This window comes from Vipera berus (assembly GCF_964194415.1).
Source record: "Vipera berus genome assembly, chromosome: 2".
NCBI classification, from domain to species: domain Eukaryota; kingdom Metazoa; phylum Chordata; class Lepidosauria; order Squamata; family Viperidae; genus Vipera; species Vipera berus.
In genome coordinates, this window is record NC_138203.1 from 139048903 (window position 1) to 139069502 (window position 20600).

A 20600-nucleotide genomic window follows, 5' to 3' on the forward strand; every position below is an offset into this window, starting at 1 on the left:
TGGCACACTTGGGCAATGTGGAAATCATATATAAACCCCTGTAAAATATGAAGGAATCAGAGAGGTTACTTTCTAGCCAATGTAGTGCCCATATTGAAAGTGAACATGAGTTGAAAAACAAGTCTAACCGTGGTGATTAGAAAACAAATTTCTGCTATCCCACAGTACAAATTTACATCAAAAAGTAAAACCTCCCTTGAGTAAAGTTCAACTCTCAGAAACTTCTTGGACTCAAAAGGTATTTTCATGACATGGAAATTGTTGACCACTGGGTTTTCTGTAGGACTTGCCTTCAACTTTAGATTGCAGCTGTAGATTTTAGAACATTACATTCAAAATATATATCAAGGGGAAATATTTAGAAACAAAAGAGTGTCTGTGCGAGAGAGAAAAATGACAGTGTCATAGTAGGAGCAAAAAAAACAACAAAAAACAAAAACAGAAGATGATTTAGTGACAGTATTTTCTCTATGAGAGCCGGTTTGGTCTAGTGGTTAAGGCATCAGGCTAAAACCCCAGGAGACTTGAGTTCTAGTTCTGCCTTAAGCACAAAGCCAGCTGGCTTTTGGGCTAGCTAGTCCCTCTCTTTCAACCCTAGGAAGCAGGTAAGAGCAAGCCACTTCCAAAAAAATCTTGCTAAGAAAACTGCAGGCGGTTCCTAGGAATCAAAATGACATGAAGCCACACACCCCATTTCTCCTATCATTGGCAACATCTTCCTTAAGCTGTGCTTGACTGCTGGTGTTTTCATAGAAGCATCCGTGTAGTTTGGCTAATATTTAGAAGTGGTAAATGAAAAGAAGTTGTTCTTTTCTGGATTTTTTTTATCAGTGAAGCCTAACACCCAGAAGATTCTTGGTGCCCTCCCATGCAAGCATTAGGACATCTTATAGGGGAGATGGATGGCATAAAAATCTAATCAACTAACTAACTAACTAACTAACTAACTAACTAACTAACTAACTAACTAACTAACTAACTTTACCCTCCTTGGCATTTCTGAGATCATCCAAATATAGGTAGGAACTGAAATATGTGATGGCAAGCCTAGATGGTTCTCCTATAGATCAAAGATCATCAGACAAGAGGGATCTTTAAGGGACCCCTGCTCTATATTGGTAATCTCCAGATATTTACATTATAATTCTTCAATAAGCCAACAATTATCAGGTCCTCCTGGGGGGGGGGGAAATGCCTAAATGATTGCATGTCCACTCAAAATAAGATTTGAGAGGATAGCAGGAGAAATCTCCTCAGCCATTTCCCTGCCATGTTTTCTGAAAGGAAAGTACAATGTCTGTGGGAAGAAATTATTTCTGAAGCAATTAATATTGTATTCCGATAGAATAACCTCCCCCCAGACTCCTAAAATTTTTAACTTGGAAATCTAAACTTTTAATTGAACTTTAAATTTAATATCCTTGTTTATTGTTTTAATATTTTTACAGTGCATTCTTTGGCAAGATGGGCGGCATGCAAGTTTGATAAATAAAATAATGTTTAAAAGGCAAAGAATTTTGTTTGGGCCTCAGGACCCTAACATCAACAGCAACTTTCCCCGCTGTCCTCTTTAGTTATGATTCTCTTTCATTTATCAACCAGTTCTGCCCCTTGGCAGAGAAATTGTTTCCCATAATTCCTGTTCGAAAGGTACCTAAAATTAAAATGTTCTTAATCTATGCAGGTTACCTAAATTAAAATGTTCTTAATCTATGTGGAGAAGTCCTCAGTTGTGAATTACTTGGCCCTAAAAATGAGGATGGGGATGCCTGCGTCTTACGAATGGGCAACTGTTAAATTTCCACTGAGTTAGCATTTTGAAGAAAGAGTCACCCATATCAGGTTACTGGAGGAATACACATTCCAATTCCACATGACTTTTCTCAATTATTGCAGCCATTATCTTCTCCTGCTAAATTTCTCGACTGAAAACTTTACAAGAGAGCTCCCCACCTTCTTCTAAAGCCAGGGTGGTAGGCATGGCGATCTCCTGACGAATCTTAAAAAATGGCCCCTGTTCCCACCTTCTTCCTTCCAACAGACTGTTTCCCATAACTAGAACATTCTGGGCCACTTTTCCGGAAAGCCATAAAACAAGGGACAAAAGCTAAGATATATTTCTGAAACAAAAGAGACATTTATCATGGAAAGAGTTCTCAGCTCATTCCAAAAGCCCAAATTCTTGAAGATTTATTTAACAGAGTTTTTTACAGTGCAGCGGGCGTGCATCGTGCGTATTTCCCACTGGAATTCCCTGTGCACATCTTGCAAAACAGCCTTATGCCATCTCCCCCTCCCCCAAACCTTTAACTTACCTGAGAACCAGGCCACTAGGACTTTATTCTTTTCGAAAACGTTCAGGATCGGGTCTTTTGATATTGTTTTACGTTTGAATTTAGGACCGCAGAACCAACTAGATCTGCTGGAGAATTCCTCTTCTCTTAGATGCCCGCCCTCTACTTTCCATTCATCAGGAGAGATCCCTCAGATAGAATCCCCCCCTTTTTTGGGGGGGAGGGGGAGGGAGGGGGAGGGAAACCAATGGACCCATTGTTCCGAGGCCAACCCACACCTAAAGGGAGCTCGTGCCAATATGGGTCATCGCGCGTGGGTGCCTGCGTTGAGGTTCATCGCGCGTGGGTGCCTGCGTTGAGAGAGATCGATATTTTCCTTCCTTCTAAGTACAACCCCAAGTTCCATTTCCACAAGGGGAGTTTATCTGCGTGCTTTCGTGTTCTCGGCCAGTGACTTCGAAAGGGAAATGGGGGCAGAGCGCTGGGGCGGGGAAAGCACTCCCACGTACACGGCATGCAGGACGAAGACCGAGGGACGCTGATCTTTCCTGCCCCACCCCATAAAAGGGCCCGCCCTGCAGCGGACGGAGGCATTGGAGAGGAAGCGATTCTAGCTCCGAAACGGAGCCCTCTTTTTAGCTCCCCCAAAACGTCTCTAATTCAGAGGGGTGACGGGAGGAACAGCACAGAGAGGCTCCGCCGGCTTTCTACACCTCGAGTCAAAGGCGTCCACGTTCTTCACTTCTTACTGGGGCCAGAGCCATCGGGGCCGGCCTGCAAATAAAGCTGGATAATGTAATAGTAACGGTGTAGTAGCTCTTGGGCGAAGCCCGATTGTCCCAACTTCCCTTACCGCATCGCGACCGCCTCCTTCGTCCCAAGCACCCGGGACCCTTCCACGCTCACAGCCGCCATCCGTCACTTGATCGAGGCTAGTATAGCTTAACCGAGGGCTTTTAAAACCTACCTATTCTAATCGGTGGGGATGGTGGGAAGGTATGCTTCTTGTCATCGCCCGTAGGGCGCCGGTTTGGAGGAAGCAGAGCTCCGGGCTCCTCGGAGGAGCAACACTGCGGGAGCCTAAATCTTCCGCAAAGGAATAGACGCAGCGAGTCAGCTGTTAACACGCACAGGAGCCCCCCGGTAAGTGTTAGGGATTAACATTTACTGTAGTCGTCTAGTTCACCGCCTCCTCACTTCTTCGCTTCTGAAGCCAAAGGGAATTGTATGAATTAATCTTTTTCCAGGAGTAAGTATTGTGGCTTTAAGCAAACCGCCAAGCGTTACTTCACTCTGGGGAATAGCCCTAAAGTAGCGAAATCGCCCTTTGATTTTAAATGAGGCTCAAACTTGAGCGTGAGCTTAAATGGACTCCAGAAGATGGTAGAGGACAGGAAAGCCTGGAGGAACATTGTCCATAGGGTCGCGATGGGTCGGACACGACTTCGCAGCTAACAACAACAACAACAAACTTGAAAGCAGCGATTCTCTCGAACTGTGTACAGTGGAAGTCCCAGAGCTCCTTTCAAGGGGCGGGGGGGGGGGAAGTGTTCCACGAAGTCTTAACACGTCCATTAAAAATTTCTCAGTTTTAATTTCCAGTACACAAACATCGACAGAGACAACCCAGGTGAGAGGCAGTTTGGTGCTGTGAGTTTAATCCTACCTTAGGCGCAAAGCCCCAGAAGTGACCCTGGGCCAGCCACTTTCCCTCAGTCCTAAGAAGGAGGCAATGGCTAATCACTTCTGAACAACCTGGCAAGGAAAACTGCAGGGGCTTCTCCAGGCAGTCTCCGAGAGAAGAGAGTCGGATACGATTGAATGGAAGGGCGGGGTGGGGTGGGGAAGAAAACCACATATAGAGCAATACGGAGTCTGCAGCCACCTTTCAGAATGCAAAAGGGTCCCCGAGAAGCAAAATGTTTGCCAGTTTTCTCATCACTACCAAAAGCATTTTAATACCGTATCTAACCATAATTTTCCTTGAGTGTATTTTTCCCACATGAACCTAGCCATCTGAGAGGGGGGGAAAATCCTGTATTAATATGCCCCTTTGTGGGTGGGGGTAAGTGTGTGTGTGTGTGTGTGATTGTATTGCACATTAGAATTCACATTCGAAATAGTGTTCTCACGGATCCAGTACAGCAAGACTTGTACCCCATCTGAATTTAATACACATTTTGCTCAATTCTGTCTAGCAACATGGGGAGGGGGGGGGAGGATAGCAATAGAATAATTTGCATTGGTTCTACATAATTTTGTATCCGTTGGAAGGGTTATAATAGGTAAGCATGCTTGGTATGCTGCACAGATAAAAGTTTTGTCTTTTGCTATCGTTTGAAATCTAAACAAGAAATAAACAAATACATCCCCCACACACCCATGTTACTGTTCCTCATACCAGTAAAATTTTACATGCATCAAATCTATTGTAAAATATGACCAAAACTAATCAAATAGACTTCATTTTAACATGTATTCTAAACATCCATTTTTGTCCAAAAGGAAGAAAAAATAAATGAGTATATTTCAGCAAAATATTATTTTAAAAAAATCTGTCCAGTGCTTAACTGAACTGAATTTTATGGAACATTTTTTTATTTATTTAAAAGCTTGGTGTGTCATTTCAATGGCAATTTCATTTTTGTAATATATAGGTTGGAAAGTATTCCAAAAGTATGTTTAAAAACGGGATATGAAAGTGAAGGCAAAGCTTTTAGCATAAACCCCCAAATGTGAATTTGGCTAAGTTGAAATGCTTAGCTTACTCTCTCTTTTCAAATGATATACCTAGTATATGATACAGTGGCTGTTTTATAGCTATTTGTAATTTTATTACAGGGCTAAATTGGAGGTTTTTTTAAAAAAAAAGAAATGTAGAAATATAATGCAATTTCCCTTTCCTTTTCTTAATTGCTTTTCAAATATTTTGAGCAACATTCAATGCTCGTTTTTTTAAAAAAACAAAACACAGTCCCAAGAGTATTTCTCAAGGATGAAACACTACCATACAATTTGGCAAAGTAAAAGTACAATTACGCTTCTTAGATTTTAGCCCTTATTATTTGCTAGAGGATGAGAGAAAACAATGCTATGCCCAAGACTAGAGAAATCTGAATTATGTGTGTAGGGGGATTTGCTGCTCATATTAGTAATTTTAGCATGTTAGTAAAGTTTACCAAATTAAGTTTGGTCTAGGTTAAGGCACCAAGCTAGAAAGGGAGAGGATGAGATTTAGTCCCATGAAAAACAGCTGAGTGACTTTGAACCAGTCCTTCCCTCTCTCAGCCCACCTCACAGGGTTGTTGTTGTGAGGAAAATAGGAGAAGGAAAGAGTATTAAGTGTGTTCGTTACTTTGAGTTATTTATATATATATATATATATATATATATATATATATATATATATATAGGTAAAGGTAAAGGTTCCCCCGCACATGTGTGCTAGTCGTTTCCGACTCTAGGGGCCGGTGCTCATCTCCGTTTCAAAGCCGAAGAGCCAGCGCTTGTCCGAGGACGTCTCCGTGGTCATGTGGCCGGCATGACTAAACGCCAAAGGCGCACGGAACGCTGTTACCTTCCCACCGGAGTGGTCCCTATTTTTCTACTTGCATTTTTTACGTGCTTTCGAACTGCTAGGTTGGCAGAAGCTGGGACGAGTAACAGGCGCTCACTCTGTTACGCGGCACTCGGGATTCGACCCGCCAAACTGCCGACCATCTGATCGACACCGCGTCCCATATATATATATATATATATATATATATATATATATATATATATATATATATATATATATATATATATATATATATATATATATATATATATATATATATATATATATATATATATATATATATATATATATATATATATATATATATATATATATATATATGAATTGGACTGTAAAGAGCCTTTACCTACAAATATTGCAGGCAGCTAATACAAATATCAATCCTTAATTATTGATATAATTATTCACTTTCTATCTAGCAGCTGAAGTATAGGCAAAGCTGCAAAAGCATGCACAGTTAAAGTTGGAAATATCAATATTCGGTATAACTAACATTTTATTACTTGCAACGGGACTAACATATTTCCGTATTACAGCAGGAGTCAGCACCTCTCTGATCGTGGCTAATCTCAAAAAAAAGTCTGACCCAGTCAGTACTTGAAATAAGAGACATCAGGATACCCAAAGTTATAGATGAATTAGGAAGTTAAAAAAATGCTGTAAGAAGGCAAAGATAACTTTCTTGGGGTCAAAACCAGGATATATGTATGCCAATGTGCGATGTCCATGCAGGATAAAATTCAACAGATGCATTAACTTTTTGATGCTTAAAATAACTTTGTATTTTAAAAGTAAATCTAACAGAGATTTTAACTCAGTTCAGAATTAAATTTCTAGATTACAATTTTATGCAGAGATTTGTAGATATCCAAAATGTAGATTTCTCTTTATGCGGTGTTAATATCCTGTACTGTGAGATGTCTTAAATCAAACCAGACCAGACTTTTAGCAGAATTTATAATAATTTACAGTCTTATAGTCTTGCAGTCTTAATTTATTATTTATACTGTGCTGACCATTTCTGATATTTATATTCCATTTAGAGCCTAATAACATTTTCCATATTTTAAAATAATATACTATACTTGTTTACAATCAAGTAATTATTGAAAAACTTTGTGATTCTTGTAAATTCCGTTTATTCATTTGTGTATTTTAAAAACATTACTTCCCCCTTTTTAATCATTTATTCCTTCTTTGAAAAAGATAAACCTTACAATAAATTACATTTAAAAGACACAGGAGATACCTGAACAATTCAGCAACAAGTCTGAACTTTGATATGGCTCCATTTTAAATCACTGAGAATTGTTTCTGAGTTGATGTGACTTGGGGGCAGAAAAGTCAGAGAAGAAGAGGTTTATCTTAATTTCCTTAATTGTTCTTATTAACAGTTTTAGATTTAGCTAAAAGGTGTCCGTGGTGCATCTCAAGTTGGAGCCAACAGAACTTTCAAAGGCATATAACTAACCTGATGATCATTTGTATGTCTACTGTATTTAAAAGTCCAAAGAACTTAAGTAAAGTACCAGCATTCCAAATAAGTGAATATTACAAGCTAAGAAAATGTCCCTTACTTGGAATAAACATATGTATCTTCAGACTTGGAAAAAGAAGACATTGTGAGGGTCACTACAGAAACATTAAACTTGGAAAAAAAATTAAACACATCACTTTGAAGAAAATATCTATTGCTTTGATCATAAGCCATAGCTTAAATTCATTCATTTTGTCATCCTAGATCAACAATAAATGTTTCTATGTATTGGGTGGGAGCTGGTGCTGAGTCACACAATGCCTGCGTTATGCGCGCGCGCACACACACACACACACACACACAGAGAGAGAGAGAGAGAGAGAGAATAAAGTATTTTTTCTAAGAAAGGGCAATTGATTCATACAGGCACGATTTAGTTGGCATTTTAATAATATACAACAGGTATTCTATCATATTAATAGTCACCTGGTTATTAAGAAATCCATATCCATGCACACAGGCGGTATGTATGCATGTATGTATGTATGTATCTAGGTAGGTAGGTAGGTAGGTAGAATTGAAAAGAATGCTTGCCCAAGTACCGGTATCTAAAATATTGCCTTCTTGTCGTTTAGAAGGAGCGGTAGATTGTAACGGGCAAATTATCGCAGCGCAGTGTGCCAAAAGTCAGGGGGGAAAAGCGAGTCGCGGAAGACGGGGGGTGGGTGGGAAGGAACGTATGAAGGAGGCACAGTCACCTCTCAGGCTTTCCAAGGTTAATAAACTTTAGCGGGGAGTGGGGGGGGGAATAGTAGACATTTCAAACCTCGTTATTTTAAAAACCCATCCGTCTAACAAAAAAAGTGTCCGCACCATCCTTTTTGTTTGTTAGTTTTTTCCCCCTGTCTGTGCCGTACAAATATGAGTTGGCTGACTTACCGAGGAATCCTTTGCAGTCTCTGGCGGGTCGCCGAGCGGGTGGCCCGCCTAGAGTAAGTCGAGTTCAGCCCTTCTCCTCGGAGAAGAAGAGAAAAAAAAACGTGGCAACGTGGCTCAGATTTTGGAAAGGACCTTCGGAGCTGTGCCGGCGGGCGGCCTGTCCAACGTCTCGAGTCTTCTCTTCCAGAAATCCTTTTTCCTCTAAAGCCGGGATCCTGCCTACCATTCGCGTGGCGTAGCCTTTACTCCTCGGATACGTCTTTTCACAGAAGGTGGTCTCTCTCACAGAGGTGCTCTCCGGATTTTTGGATCCCGGAGGTACCCGGGGTGTGTGTGTGTCTCTCCCCCATCTCGTCTTAATTCTGGGGGGGGGGGCGCAAAAGCCCAGGCAAAGTTCTTTGGCAATGGCTAGAAGTCCTACCCCCAGGGAAAATATGAATATCTGTCTATAAAGCTCGCCACATCCATTGCTTCTCTGTTTTGACCTTCCCAGATCCGGAGTCCATTTGGTATATTTTCATTAAAAAAAATAGTCACGCACATCAATGGAGACCTTTATTAAAGCAAGAAAATATTAGCAGTTTTTAAAAACAATGGTAAGCCATTTTTAAATTTAATGTTATGATTGGAATTGTTACCTTTTTGTGTAGACTAAAGTGGGGTTTGGGGAAATTTGCATTTACAAGGCCACAAACCTGTATATAAATCTGTAATATTTAGATTCAATGGCATGATGCCAAATGGAACACGAAGACAAAACATCAGCATGATGCTTTAAGAAGAATATATCTTTAAAGGAAAATACATCTTTGACTGACAAGGTGTTGTCCCCTAGTAAGTATGGTAATAAGAAAGAATTAAAGAAAAAAATATGAAAAAAATAAAGATACTGGTCTGAAATTATCTCATTCACTGATTAAAATTTGCTATTTGCTATTTGCAGTGAACTAGGTCTGCTAATCCATTTAACTGTGGATGGACTTCCATTGTGATCCTCTACAGTAATACAGCCTATGCATTTCATTGGGAATTACGCTCAATACTTGAAAGTAGGATTAAATGCTAAATGGAGCTAAATGGCCAACTTAAGTTTGTGCAGTTCTGAACATGAAAATAATTTGCTAAAAAAATTATGCCAAACCTTATGCAAAATCAGCACATAGTACAGAAATTACAATTAGGATACGGAGACATTAGATTTTCTTAACCTTTCATTATCTTCTTGGGTAATTTATGAATTATCTTCTGTTATAATATATCCTATCTTGCCATTCAAAATTATTATGCTTCAATTGTTACCTTTTTGTGTAGACTAAAGTGGGGTTTGGGGAAATTTGCATTTACAAGGCCACAAACCTGTATATAAATCTGTAATATCAGCAGGCTAAAAACTAGGGGCCAGAATATCAAAGATGAACAAAAAAGGGGTCTAATAGCATTGAGATGGTTAATAAGGAAGAAAATAGTAGAAATTAGAAAACTAAAATTTCATGTTGAAAATTTATGTACTCCATTGATATGGAGAAAACTGAGTGAAATTAGAGATGATATCATGGTGTACTCAAAAAAGGATTTTTAAAAAATAAAAATCTATCATGGAATGGCAAGATAAATACAAAATAAGGGATATGCACATACCGTTTTGGCTGTATTTGAGATTCTTAAACTGACCCCCTTCCATCCTTTTTTTTAAAATCAGGTCTGATACTTCCTTTTCTGCATTATATCTTACTGGTGGACCAATAGATTGAGCTACTCTGATGATGATCAAGAATCTGATTCTCAATTATGCACCCCTTTGTTTAGTCTGCAGATACTGCTGCCTGAGAAATTTCTGTTGCTTGGATTTTATATGGGAAATGATGTTTTTAATAACATAGAGAGGACATTCTCATATATTATATTAAAAATGAAACTAATTCAATGAAAACTTATGCTCAAATATAAATGTATGATTTTATTCAAATACATGGAAACGTTCATGTATTCAAGAACATTACTTCTAGACTGAGCCTTAAGTCAGCAATAGAAGAATATATTTAATCTTTCTGCCCTCAGAATAACATCCATTAGTTTGAGCAACACTGCATGGAAATATTATATTGTGTCATGTCCCTCTTAATGCTCTGAGAAATTTTTGGGTTTTCCCTGATATTTTGGTTATTGGTTTTTATCCTTATGAAAACACTTTCTATCTGGTTTATTTTACTCTGCCTTTGTTATTCTTATAAATGATTTAAGACTGCAAACATATTAATACTCCTCCCTCCTTCTCCTTTTTTCCCCACAACAACAACAACCCCGTGAGGTGAATTTGGGCTGAGAGAGAGAGAGTGAGTGAGTGGCTCAAAGTTACCTAGCTAAGGGGGAGATTTTTATTATTTGAAAAATCCCAGGACATGGATAACATATCAGATGATTGGAATAGGAAAGACATGGTTATCTTCAAAACAGATAGAGGAAACGCGAAACTACAAATCTGGCACTGATTCTCAGCACAGTTCCTACACCAGATTATAAAGAGAGAGGAAGCCTGTGTGCACCTCAAAAACAATGCAGCAATTGACAGACCTCAGTACTGAGTTGTCTGGAACAAGTCTTAATCCTATCTCTGATTGCTTCTACCCATCCCTTCTAGGCAGGCAGGAGGGACAAGCTCTGGGTCATGAGGCAGGAACTAAGAGGAAAACCACTTGACAAGGAACTATCCTGGGGAAGATTATTGCTCCAGGGATCGGGTTGGCCCTATCCCTGCTAACCTTCCATAATTGTCCCAGCCTGGGGTATGTGACAAAGCACACTTCCTGGTTGTGCTGATCAATGTTGGTGTAATTTCTCTTGGATGCTGTGATAGCTGGGGGGATGTATATGTATTTACTGTTTTTAATATTGTTAGACACACACACACACCCCCGAGTCATGAATATGGGATAGGCAGCCACATACACCAAACAAATAAATAGAATCCTGTGCATTGGTCAAGGAAGTCTTTACCATATACTATACTTTGGTTTCAGCCAGAGGTTTGATGAAGACATTAACAAACTAGTTAAATAATCGAAGAATGCTCATCAGAAGTTTCCCATCAAATTAGGCTTGAGTGCCAGGAGGAATGCCATTGGTCTTTAAAAAAAAATATTTAGACAGCCCTGACACAAAGAATGGGTAATTTTTCATAAGAAATGATTTGCTAATTGAGAATGATGTTGTAAAGAATATAAACGTGAGAGCAGTAAGCTTGTGTCCTTGGAATTCACTAGTGCAAGGGAGCAGAGTTGAAGCTTATGGCTGACTACATTAAAGAAGCCAATAGTAGAGAAAGTGAACATGATGTAAATGAATGTTCATCTTGCCATCTCCAAAGGTCTCTGATTGGCAGATTTTAATGACATGTCAAAACACATTGGCTGGGTACCTTCAGGCCATCAATATCATAAAGCAGATCATAGCCGTGTCCTGATATCTCAGGGGCTGCCACAAAGAAGAGGGGGTCAAGCTATTCTCCAAAATGCCCAAAGCCAGGACAAGAAGCAACGGATGGAAACTAACCAAGGAGAGAAGCAACCTAGAACTAAGGAGAAACTTCCTGACAGTGAGAACAATTAATCAGTGGAACAACCTGCCTCCAAAAGTGGTGAATGCTCCAACGCCGGAAGTTGTTAAGAAGAGACTGGACAGCCATTTGTCTGAAATGGTATAGGGTTTCCTACCGGAGCAGGGGGTTGGATTAGATGACTTCCAACTTATTATTATTATTATTGATCATCACACAGTCAGCCAGATGTTCAGACTGGATTTGGTATTTTTGTCTACCTATCGAGTCCTTACCAAGAACCTGGGATAGGCAGATGTGGATGTTTGATGGTATTACAGATATTGTCACAGGATGGAAGCAGTTCCTAGTAAGGCCACCTTTTGCAATGGACTAATGGCGAATTTGTCAATGCCAATGGTGTTCAAGTGGTGCTCCAGTTGTCTTGGGATTGCACCCAAGGTGCCTGTTACTATTGGCACTACCCTTGCTTGCCTTTGCCTCAGACTTTCTATTTCTATTTGTAGGTCTTTGTGTTTTGTTATCTTCTCCAGTTCTTTCTCGTCTATTTTGCTGTCTCCAGGCACTGCCACGTCCACTATGCAGACTTTTTTGTCTTTCTTATCAACAATTGTTGTTGTTGTTCTTGTTGTTTTGTTATTATTATTATTATTATTTTCTTTAGTATTCTTCATATATGGAACTGAAGATGCAACATTTGAAATGAACCCAGCAGCAGTTAAAAAAAAAAGCCATGGAATTTACAAAGCGCTTTTGAAAGGCTATGGATTGTATTGAAAACCCCTGATATAATTTGGTGCTTCAAAGCACTTCACAAAGTTTATTACAATTCACCAAGTTCAGTTCACTTCAGTCCCCAAACCTGATGGGATGAATAGACCAAAGCTTCCGTGAACTGGCCGCCTTCACAGCTCCGTAGAGCTGCAGAAATTATTTACAAATTATGATCAACCAGAACTCTGTAGAGAATAGGGGTGGGCAACCTTGGCTCTTTTATGACTTGCGGACTTCAACTCCCAGAATTCCTGAGCCAGCATGGCTCAGCTTGGAAACCTCTCCCTTTCCCCTCAGCATGGCTGGCTCAGGAATTCTGGGAGATGAAGTCCACGAGTCATAAAAGAGCCAAGGTTTGAAATAAGACTATGCTGCATGCATGAGCTGTGGAAGAACAGTTTATTGTAAATTAATTATTGATGTAGCATTGTAAGGCAATGATTATTATGATGTATTGTGTGCATATTTTAATGTAAAGATAAATGGCTGGTGGACTGATGATGGTCTTTTCCAATCTCAGTTTTTGAGGAACGCTTGGAAAATCTAAACATATTCATTCCCAAATGAAGGTTAAAAAAGCTGGTTCTGACCTAAGGGAACAGGGATGATGGTAAAACCAGCATTGTTAATTACAAGACAAATATTGATCTTCTGACCTATTTAAGGCACTGCATCCTACTTAACAGAAAGAATATCAATATCTAAATGGTTCCTCCAAATTCAGAGGGCACATATCTTGACTAATTACCGAGGAACAGCTATGTATTGTTTGCCAACATTCCTTATTAGATTTTCATTAGTCACTTTGCAAACCAGGATGCTAGATTTTTTTTTAGCTTAGCTGGACTCTCAATATTCCTAAAAATGGGCTGCTGAATATCCAGTTGTAGCTGTTTTAAATAATTCACAGTGAAGATAACAGTGTCATGCAAATTTGGAAGATAACAGTGTTGTGCAAATTTGCATAGCTTTCTTGACATCATCTCCTTTTTCTATTACTTGGTGATTCCTCTGTTCAGGGCAGGGGTGATTCAGAATGCAACCAGCTTTTAGAATGAACTATACTCTTCCAATACTGTGCCACTTATAGGCTCTGAAAGTCAGGTAGCTTCTATCATCTGAGATGGGTGTACCTCTAAGCCAGGGGTAGGCAACCTTGGCTCTTTTATGACTCGTGGACTTCAACTCCCAGAATTCCTGAGCCAGCATGGCTCACCTTGGAAACCTCTCCCTTTCTCCTCAGCATGGTTGGCTCAGGAATTCTGGGAGTTGAAGTCCACGAGTCATAAAAGAGCCAAGGTTGCCTACCCCTGCTCTAAACCAAGATAAAATTGCCCATGCTCTATTCCCTTGAGGCAAAAGCACGTAACCCGTTATACATTGAATTGCCTTGGAAGATGGCTGAAAAATTGCAGATTCACTAAAATATACACATGCTACTGAGCTCTGTTTCCTTGGGCCATCCACTGGGACCAAACCAGGCCTTTCCAATGCTAGAGTGGTAGTCTATGAGACCTCCGTGTAATCTCCCATCCAAGCAGTTAAAGAACTGTCAGCAGTCAGAAATGGCTTATTTTGGGGGGTGGGGGGTGGGAGGCGGTGCACAACATTATTCTAGGATTGTTGACATTTGCATGAGCTTTGGGGCATTCATCACAATGCATAGGCACTCTGCATTTTCAAATGTGCATCTTATGAAAAAACATCTTACCTTACTGCCTCATATATTAATGCATGTATACATACAATGAAGACTTGGAATTTGTAAAGAAGCAATGGTACTCCATCTGGGAAACATACGATAGTCCAGACAAGAAGCTCAAGAATGAATCTTAGCTCTAACTTAATTGTAAGGTTACATTAACAGGATCTTGCAAGATTGAAGGTATTTCTCCACTCGTCTCTCTTTCCTCTCCAGAAAACTAGGTGTCAACGCTGCTAACATCGGATGTTTTTGCATTGACAACAGATGGAATTGTAGCCATCTTTTCCCTTTTGCTTTGAGAGTTAGATGATGCTGGGAGGGGGGGATGTGAACGGGATCCAACTAGACACAACAACACCAAACCTAGTGTGAGAAACAAGGTTATTGTAACCAGAGCTGATAAGGAATTGCGGGCTGGAGAAATGGAGAGGAAGCCCGCAGGCTTCAAGCTAATTGGGGAATGTGATTTATGACGGTTAATTGGAGGAGGGAATTGTGCTTTGATACTATGTGCTCAGGGGAGGGGAATTCAGTTTTTGGCTTCGATTAGGCAGTGCCGATATTATGCTACTCAAAATAAAGATTCTTTAAGGTAAACAATGCTTCGAAGTTCTTTTGAAGAGTTTCATCTGTCGGAACCATGATACTAGGAGTGTCCCTTCCAAGAGACTTTCTTCACTGCTTCTATGGGCTGAAACTTCTTTTGCGTGCCACTTGTCCAGTCTGTGGCCCTTCCTCCTGCCTCCCAAGGCCATTCCCACATACCATTACACCTAAACCTTAGCACATGCCTTTCCATCAGGTCATACTACTGAAGGAAGGGGATTACCACTTTCCTCCTCCCTGGTAAATTAGTGGCAGAGAGATCTTCTTCAGAATGTAGTGGCTGGGTAAGCAGATCTAACTGGTTTTTCTAAGAGGTGGCAGGGAGGGTACAAAGGATTTGTGGAGGCAAGTAACAGCCCTGGTGGGAATCATCAGGGAGGGGCAAGCCGACAGACTTTAATCTTAGGCTCTACATTAAATTCTCTCTCATGTCTCATGTTCTGACTCTTTTGCAAGTCGTTGGCAAAAGTAGACGTGAGATGATCTGAAACCTGTGGACTGTTAAAGAGCACCAGAGGTACACCAACTGCCTGAGACTTTAGTTCCCATAATTCTCAACTGTGGGGATTATGGGATTTGAAGTGAGATGTAGATTTCGAAAAACCGATTTGTTGTATCAGATAGATAATGCAGGCTACGAAGACACGGAATGCTTCCCCCCCCCAAAAAAATGTGGCATTATACACAGTTGAATTTGATAATGTTCATGAATCAGCTGCCATTTTAATACAATTTGTTCATGTTTTTTGAAACTAATTGTCACAGAAAGTGGGAGCTGGGATAAGAATTAAATGTGGCCATTTATTTCAAAGAAAATAGGTTAGGGCTCACTTCCACCACTGCCTCTAAAACAGAACTGACTTATTTCCCAAGTAAAATTAACCTCCAAATTTGAAGTCTTACAATTTTAGACTACTTCCGCTGAATAGGTTCATGGCTATTTGTTTCCTCCTGTCACCACAACCACGGGGACAAGTCTCTGCAGGTCAGTAACATTTTCAGAAATAGATTATCCTTCGTAAGGTTGAAAGCTGGGACGCGGTGGCTCAGTGGGTTAGGACGCTAAGCTTGTCGATCAGAAGATTGGCAGTTTGGCGGGTCGAATCCCGAGTGCCGCGTAACAGAGTGAGCACCTGTTACTCGTCCCAGCTTCTGCCAACCTAGCAGTTCGAAAGCACGTAAAAATGCTAGTAGAAAAATAGGGACCACTACGGTGGGAAGGTAACAGCGTTCCGTGCGCCTTTGGCATCTAGTCATGCCGGCCACATGACCACAGAGACGTCCTCGGACAAGCGCTGGCTCTTCGGCTTTGAAATGGAGATGAGCACCGGCCCCTAGAGTTGGAAATGACTAGCACGCATGTGCGGGGGAACCTTTACCTTTACCTTTAAGGTTGAAAGAGAGACTTCTAATTCTCCTTTCTTCTGTTAAACCGCACAGTGTTAATCAAAACCCCTGAGCAGGTCATCTAATTGTTTACTGCAACCCTTAGAAAACCCCTCTTTGGTGAACTCACTTTGCCTTCAAGAGGCTGTTAGAAAACAAAGTGCTTCCCAGCTGCTGTGGACTCCCAGGAAACTACCTTGTAAGTATCCTCAAAGGTTCACATTCTTGATAAAACTGAGCAGCTAAATCTGGTAAGTTTTATTTAGCAAAGTCTACGGTGGTTTTATTTTAAATTACAACTGACTGTTTCAGCTTCATTGTTGGATGATGTACCAAACTGGAAAGTGGGAGTGGTTTAATTTTTTCCTACTGATATTCTAAGTATCCATGTAACTGAAGAGAAAAGGCCAGCTTTAGGGAAATGGTGTGTCCTTCCTTAGAAGTGCAGTCTCCTATCTTCCCTACAGGAGGTGAAGGTTGCCAAAGGTGAGCTATGTAGCACTCCAATCTCTGCTTTTAATCTCACAGCATCATTGGAAGTAGGTTGAGCTAACAAAGAGAGACTGGCCCAAACACACTCAATGAGTTTCTATGGCTGAGAGTGACTTGGACTTGAGCCACTCTGGGACCACAGAATCCAACCCTTAATCACAGGTGCAATTCTAGTTGCAGGTTGTCACCTGAGTCTGCTGACTCAGGAATTCTGGGAGTTGAAGTCCATGAGTCATAAAAGAGCCGAGGTTGCTTACCCCTGGCCTATAGAGCCACCTTATCACAGAGATTTCTGTCTATCCACTAAGATCAGGAAGACTAGGCTCTCCTTAGGCCTCTTTCCTTAAAGGTTGTCATCTTCAGGGACCAAAGCAACAAGCTTTCTCAGTCACTGCCCCTCTTCTTTGGAACATTTCCTCCCAAGATCAGATTGGCCTCCACCCTATAGATTTTTCAGAAAGTCATTAAAAGTTGACTTTTCCAGAGAGGCAGTATGAGTACAGCAAATATCATGATGGTCCACTTTTCAGGCAATTCAAGGGTAACCAAATAGTAGCAACTAAGTAGTGAGAAAGGGCCCAATTGATTCTGATTTTATTTCCATATGTAATCAAGGATTGCCTTTCTATATATAATTCTGCTCATTTGGTCTGAATATTTAGGGAAGGCCTTCTAAGTTCTATCCCCATGTGAACTCAAGAGGGTTGAGAACAAAAAGCAGGACCTCTTGGTAGTACTTTCTGGCCTCCACATTATGGATCATGCTGTCCCTAGAGTTCAATTGCTACTTACCCTCCCTCTCATTCAGGAAGATCCTTAAAAACCATCATGTCTGAATGGGCATTCAGATTCCAGGTGATTGGTAGGCAATTATAATTTTTATTGTTGGTGTGGTTGTTGCAGTCAGCTTGGTTTTTTCCCCCCTTTGTTTTTGCACTTCTTTATTTATTCAGTATATTTATAAGTGCAAAAGTACAGAAAAAGAGGAAGAACTATGGCTGAGAGAGATTTCTGGGATTTAAATTGACCTGTCTTAAATAGGGCTGAGTTGGATTTGATTTTGTCTAATTCTTGATATCCAGTTAGAACTGACTAGGCATCCAATGTAAAGTCTCCCTCAATTCAATTGGTGTTTTCATGGAGGTGGGGGGGGGAAGGGGGAGTGTTTGGCAATATTACAAAGTTATCTATACTTGCCTTGTTCCAGGATGTTTTTCAACTTCTAGTCTAGTCTACAGCCCTGGGATTGGTGTCTTCCCCTGAATTATTAAGCAGCTTCAGCATTAGGATCTTTAATACCTTAACCCTTACATAATTTTGATTTTAGAGAGGAAAAAGATAAACTGGTCTTCAGTTCTCTTATCTGAGATTGATAAAGAGTTTTCAAATAAAAAAAATTCTTGTGACACCTGCTGGAAAAACACTTCAAAGCATCAGTGAGTCTCAGATTCATGGGATTGCCTCAATTACACGTAAAGGCTATAATTTAATGGTTCCATTAACAATGAATTTAGCCTTCCCCTGCCCCCCCACACCCTCTTTTCTCTGAAATGAATCATCCTCTTAAACTCTCAGCAAATGTTGCCTGGCCATGCAAAGCATCTCTGAAGCAGAGATTTGACAGTAAGGTCTCTGGCCCATCATGAAAGCTTATGCCCTTCTCAACAAACAGGACGCTTCCACACAACAATCTTTCTTTTGGGTTGTAAAGTAAGAGTTCATAGAAGGTAAGACAAGCAAACAAAAAACTAGCAATTGTGATGGAATGTGCCTGCAAAGGTGATGTGATGGACTACAATAATACATCAGATTTCCTGGAAGGAGGGAGCACATACCAAGAAGGGGAGCAAGACAAGTAACAGAGCTGATGTGTGGGAAGAGGTAGAGATTTAGGATAGCCAGTCCCTAGAATCTCCCAGGGTATAGCAATAGCACTTAGACTTATATATCACTTCACAGTGCTTTACAGCTCTCTCTTTGTGGTTTACAGAGTCAGCCTATTGCCCCCAACAATCGGGGTCCTCATTTTACCAACCTTGGAAGGATGGGAGGCTGAGTCAACCTTGAGCCAGTCAGGATCGAACTGCTGAACTGCTGGCAGCCAGCGGTCAGCAGACATAGCCTGCAGTACTGCATTCTAACCACTGCGCCACCACGGCTCTTTATATCCATTAGGCATATCCATTAGATTAGGGTAGTATAGACTTAGTCCGGCAAGATTCTGTTTACATGATGTAAGCAAATAAAGAACCGAACTTTGGCAGGATTGTGTTACGTTGTTTTTGGGCTATGCCTGACAAATTCTCATTCATGAGTTTCATGTTTTTCCCCTCAGGATCATTCCTTGAAACCATAAATAGGAAAGGACGGCCTGGGAAAGGACGGCCACGGAGGCACTTGACCGAGTTGTACCCTTGCGGCCCCTGACCCGGCGCAGATCCCAATGGGCTCCATGGTTCTCTGCGGAGCTCCGGGAGATGAAGCGTCGGAGATGGGGCCTAGAGAGCGTTTGGAGGTCCAGCCGATCTGAATCCGACCGATTGCGACTAAGAACCCATATTAGGTCTTATCTCGCAGCGATGAGGGTAGCGAGATCTAACTACTTTGCTGCCCTCATCGCGTCCGCAGATAATCGCCCGGCCGCCCTGTTTAGGGTGACCCGCTCCCTCCTTAATCAGGAGGTGAGTGGGGAACCCTTGCAGGGGCGTGCCGAGGAGTTTAGTCAACATCTGTTGGACAAAATCGCTCGGATTCGGACCGGTTTGGACTCCGACTGGGCAGTATCGGATGATCAGGACACGAGCGGTCTTGTCAATGTCACCTGGGAGGAGTTCGATCCTGTGACTCCGGAGGAAGTGGACAGGATCATGGGGAGGCTGAGCTCCACCACATGTTTATTGGACCCGTGCCCTTCCTGGCTGGTTTATGCAGCCCGGGAGGGGACACGAGGCTGGTTCCAGGCGGTTATATCTGCCTCTCTGAGTGAGGGTAGTTTTCCTGCCGCCTTGAAAGAGGCGGTGGTGAGACCTCTCCTCAAGAAGCCTGCCTTGGACCCGGCTGTTTTGAATAACTTTCGTCCGGTCTCCAACCTTCGCTTTCTTGCGAAGGTTGTTGAGAGTGTGGTGGCGCATCAGCTCCCTCTGGTCCTGGATGAAGCGGATTATCTAGACCCGTACCAATCGGGCTTCAGGCCCGGGTACAGCACGGAGACGGCATTGGTCGCGCTGGTGAATGATCTCTGGAGGGCCCGGGACAGGGGATATTCCTCTGTTCTAGTCCTATTAGACCTCTCAGCGGCTTTCGATACCATCGACCATGGTATCCTGCTGCGGCGTCTCAGGGGATTGGGAGTGGGAGGCACGGTTCTTCAGTGGTTCTCCTCCTATCTCCTGGGACGCTCGCAGTCGGTGTTGGCAGGGGGGCAGAGGTCGACCGCGAGGCCTCTCGCTTGTGGAGTTCCTCAGGGGTCGGTCCTCTCGCCTCTCCTGTTCAACATCTACATGAAACCGCTGGGTGAGATCATTCGTGGTTTTGGAGTTGGGTATCATCAGTATCCTGATGATACCCAACTTTTCATTTTGACCCCAAACCACCCCAGTGATGCCCTCGACGTGATGTCCCGGTGCCTGGAGGCGGTCCGGGTCTGGATGGGGAGGAACAGGCTTCGACTCAACCCTGACAAGACGGAGTGGCTGTGCGTACCGGCATCTCGGGATATTCAGGATATCCCACCCCTCATTATGGGGGGTGAGTCATTATCTCCTGTAGATAGGGCTCGCAACTTGGGAGTCCTC